Genomic DNA, 5,243 nt, shown 5'->3' with positions numbered 1-5,243 from the left:
ATAATCTGAGTCGATGTTTGAAGAGATAATCTATGTCCTTTCCTTTCTCTTTCAAACTTAACTGGCCTGTCATTCTGAACCCCCTGCTGGTTTCTGAACTGCACAGATGGGTACAAGCTATAACAAAGGAAAGTGTAAAATAGATTAATCTTTTTTAAAAAAATTTTTATTGAAGTATAGTTGATGTACGGTAATATTAATAAGTTACAGGTGTACAATAGAGTGCTTCACAATTTTTAAAGGTTGTACTCCATTTATAGATATTATAAAATACTGGCTGTATTCCCTGTGTTGGACAGTATATCCTTGTAGCTTATTATATACCTAATAGTTTGTACCTCTCAATCCCCACCCTGTGTTGCCCCTCCCCCTCCCCTCTCCCCACTGGCAACCACTAGTCTGCTCCCTCTGTGAGTCTGCTTCTTTGTTGTTATATTCACTAGTTTGCTGTATTCTTTTGATTCCACCTATACGTGATCTCATACAGCATTTGTCTCTCTCTGTCTGACTTATTTTGCTTAGCCTAATGCCCTCCAAGCCCATCCATGTTGCTGCAAAAGGCAAGATTTCATTCTTTTTTATGGCTGAGTAGTATTCCACTGTGTAGATATACCACAACTTCTTTCTCCATAGAATACATCAGTCTTTGTTTCACTTTCTCAGGTGACTGCTGGTGAACCAGTGTCAGCAGAAGCTGAGTCAAGATGCAACACAGCCAATGAAGTCTCCCGGGGCAGCTCCCCGTCCAACGTCTCCCCCACTTTCCGGTGTCCTGCCGGCCTCCTGCACTGTCTGTCTTCCCCGAAATGTGCACAGCTGCCTTCTCCTGACACACGAGCTCCTCTCGTCAGGAACCCCAACCAATAAAACTGACCTGGGAATGAAGCCCACCGCATTCCCCCACCAAGTTTGTTGAACGACAAATCGAAAGCACATGTCAATATATTTATCAGCCAAAACGTTTAGTAGCTAGTCAGTGAGCCTAGGCTTAATTTGCTTAACTTACTAAAACTTTTGAAAGAAGCATAAAAGTTCATCAGAAGCTAAACTGATCTGAATCAACATTTCAATTGAGTCTAACCCCCCAGATTAGTGAAAAAAGCAGAGACATAATGTTTTTCCCTTACTAGTCTTACTACTGTTCTACTGTATAGTTATAGGAAACACTTGAAGCCGAGAAATAACACTTTCCCTATTTATAAAGTGGAATTAAAAATCCTAAGAATAGTTTCTAGATTAACTAAGATTATCCTAGCACCGGCACACAGTAAATGTTCAATAAATTTTAGAACTACCAGAGCGGCGCTCCTCAGGACAGGCATTTCTGTCCCTCGTGGTCATTCCTGTGTCTCTGGGCCTAAAACAGTGCCAGGAACATCATATATGCTCAAGGAGCGGTGTATCTAGTAGGCTACCGTATACTGTTGAGTGGGATTCTGCCACAAAGATAAAGAGTATGGGCTGTGGCACCAAAGCGTTCAAATGGCAACGTACCCACCCAGCTGTGGGACCTGAGGTCAATCCACCAACCTTCTTTCACCTTCGTTTCTTCAGTCGTAAACAAAGATAACAATGATAATACTGAGCTCCTAGAGTTATTGTGAGAAGTGGGGAAATGCTGGTAAAGTACTTAGAAACCCTTTGAAATATATAACATGTGGCAAACGATTACTAACTACAATTAGTATATCATCTCTATAGTGTGAAAAAACCAAAGCTGGGGATAAATGTATTTCTTCCCCCACACTTAGGTGTACCTTCTCATCACTGACTGGAGGAGCTGTCACAAATGAAAAACATCAAGTCTCAAAGAGTTTCCCAAGGTCAACATATAAAGCTCTGTAGGTAACAACACCGGGTTTCAAAACAAGGCGTGTCTGATTCTACTGACCAGACAGCTTTGGGCCACATTATACTTGATCCCATGTAGACTGGTTTATAATAAATACAATTCACTTACACGATCGGTTCATGATTTAAGTGGTAGTTGGTAGGAATTAATCTGAAAACACGTCATGTGAATATACTCGCACCAATCTTTTATTCTAACAGGAAGACAGCCATCTAGCACCTCATCGACTTTCAGAACAAGCAACCAGCTTGCTGGTCTGAGGGGCTTGTAGGGCAGCCATGCGTTTGCACCTCCATCAAGGTCTAGTCGGAACTGCATATAGGAGGCCACCGAGAAAGCAGATAAGACCAAGCTAGAACCCCACTGTGGAAGCGTTTAGCATGAGGAAAGAATAGCTTCAGGAGAAGGGGCAGGCTTGAAATTCAGAATAAGAGAGAGAGGGATTGAGAGCTCTGAGAGAAAGATCTAGGGCTCCTCTGAAGCAGTGTGGAAATCTGTTAGCTTCCTGCCGTGTGGTTCTGGCCGGGCTCAGGGGATGCGGTAATTCTGTCCTTTCAGTCTATGACTGCGTATCTGGTCCTGTTTTAGATCAGACCTCTTTATTACAGCACTTACCCAGCTATAGTCTCCTGAGACTAGAGGAAACCTCTAGCTTTCTCTGCTAAATCCGCCCCCGCGCAATTTGGGTATCCAGTCGACCAGAGCCCGGTCGTTTGATCTGACTGGCAATTTAAGAGTTGACTGATTTTCACATTCTTAGGAAGCACCACAAGCGGTCCTTGGAGTGTCTTTTCTCGTTTCCATTGCACTGTTTATCCTTGGGGACCTCTTATCTCTTTCAGAGCAAGGACACAGGAGTAGCCTAGGCGTACCCATTCTGCTGGGGGAAGGATGGTCAACCTGATGTTTTGAAAGACCACCTATCTTAACTATTAACATGGGTTTAGTTTTTTCTCCCTTCAGTATTGCAAGTCACATGTGGGGTGGAGTTGGGACAGGTGGCGAAGCAAACAGGTCAACGCTACTAAGCCTAACCCCCCAAACGTGTCACCGAATCACATAGTAATTTATTCTGCTTGCGTGTCTGGGGATGTGCGTGCACAGGCATACAAAAATTTCCTGTGTTGGGATCAAAGCCCACATTATGGCTCATAACAAGGTATTGTTATGAGAAATGCCTGGTTGACGCTTAATTTTTAAAGAGCAGAAAGAAAGAGGGTTTTCTTATTAACCAGTCTTAAGCAAACTCAAATACACTTTGAAGTATTAATAATTACTGATACTAAAGGGCAAGAATTTGTTGACAGCTATGCTACATATTTTTTCTGAACTTTTAAATGCAATATTAACCAGCATTTCGACTTCAGCTCCAAATGATGAATCAAAACTATGGTTTCCTAAAGAACGTATTAGATGTTTTTCTCTCCACTCTTCCCAACCCCATCTCAACACATCAGAGTTCAGATATGTTAATTCCTAAATGGGAGTTACATTTTGCAATATTAAAAGATGAATGTGAAATATTTTTCTGTAAAAAAATTAAATTGGGAGCACATATGGTCTTCCTGGGAGCACTTACAGTCTTGTCAATAAAATTGTAAATGCCATTTATTTGTATTCTCTTACACCACTTCTACACTTTCTAGTTAGTTGCTTCATGAACGACTAAAATCTACAAAGTTATTTCTACCAAGTTGTTTCGTGGAGGCTTTTTCTGAACGGAATGGCTGCGATGAATCATGCTAGATTTTCATGACCTTTTCTGTCTCACACATTCCTTCATCAAACTTTCACCCACCGTGTCGTAGAGCTAAGACTCGTGATGAGTAACATTCCCCGTCTATTATTTGCCAGACACTCTGCTAGGCATTGCTGCGTGTTACTTCTCACACAGCCCCATAAAGTAAGGAGGATTACCATCCCCCGTATAAAGGTTTGAAGACTGAGACAGATACACTAAACAGCCAGTAGTGGCAGGTGTTAGACTTTTAGCCCAGAGACCTCACATCTGCACTTTTACTAAGAACTTTGCTTGGGCACTAGAGACGCAAAAATCAAAGAAATTTCCTGCCACGTAGAAAAAGTTAGAGGAGGACCTATCAACAAAGAAAGGAATTACAATATGATTAGCTTCAAACACTATGATTTACTAAGTGTTACAGAGGCAAGGAGGAATTCCCTTACACTAAGTACCTCTGTATGCCACCCATCATCCTAGACACTTTGCATACGCATCTCACCTAATGATCAAATTGAATTTCTAAGGGATCTATCATAGTCCCATCTGGAGATGCAGAGGAGCCTGAGGAGTGGTGGGGATGGACAGGAACAGACTGGAGAGGACTCGGGCTTTGTGGAAGGATGCTAAGCATGTCCTTAGTGTGACAAAGTTGTCTCTGGGTTCACCAAGCCCAGGACTTTCTCTGGTGGGCACCCAGCCAGGCTGTATTTCCCAGCCTTCCTTGAGTGAAGTGAGCTCTGGGACTGATTTCTGTTCAATGGAATGTGACCTTACATTATGTTCTCCCCCACCCCCCATCTGCCAGCAGGAAGCACAGCATCCCTTGCAGACTCTGAGCGGTAGAACACAGCAGAGCCGCCATATGCAAAAAGCCTGGGTTTCTGAACAAGAGCAGGAGGGACAGATCCTGCACTGCCCTGAGCCCTTGGGGGTGGGAGGTGGTTACAGCAGCCAGCTTACCCTAAACACACTGGAGGTCAGTTGGTTTTAGACAGAGAGACTGTGTTTGGAAGATGGTTCTGGGGAATCCGCTGCTTGGTATTGAACTGACACTTGTGACAAATTATGGGAGAAAAACAGGAAAGTCCTGGTGTTCTTCCAGTTTAAGTAGTAAGTGTTAGTTTATGCCATTTGGGGACTACTTGCCATGTCCTGGTGGAAAAATTTCTTACTGGCCTAATAAAAGCCTGTGTGAGTAGACCGAATAGGACTTTTAGTATTTCTGTAGAACACCAGCTCTCAAACTGCGTGTGTAGAATAATCACCTGGGGGAAATTCTAATTTTAATTCTCAAAATTTGAGGACTAATATTTTTTACTTCTAACAGTCATCCAAGTGATTCTGACACAGGCAAGGTTAAAGGCAAAACCCAACTTGAGAAAAACTGCCTAAACTCTAATCTATTGATGTAGCCCAGCCGTTATAAGACTAAATATGAGAATATAGAGGAACACCATTCAACATGCACTGGAAAGGGCTCTGTAGGCAGGATCTATGGAAATGACGTAGGAAGTGTAGCATTGAGGAAATCTGACCTCAGCGGGAACGTGGCAAATGAATCCCTAACCCACCTTTGTTAATTTAGCAGGAGTTTTTTCTTATGCCTCGTGGCGTTACAATAGCCCAAAGGACCAAAGTTCAGCAAATAAG

The sequence above is a fragment of the Lagenorhynchus albirostris genome, chromosome 18 (genome assembly GCF_949774975.1).
Source record: "Lagenorhynchus albirostris chromosome 18, mLagAlb1.1, whole genome shotgun sequence".
Lineage (NCBI taxonomy): Eukaryota > Metazoa > Chordata > Mammalia > Artiodactyla > Delphinidae > Lagenorhynchus > Lagenorhynchus albirostris.
The sequence above is the reverse complement of the archived record's forward strand: the minus strand, read 5'-3'. Positions refer to the sequence as shown.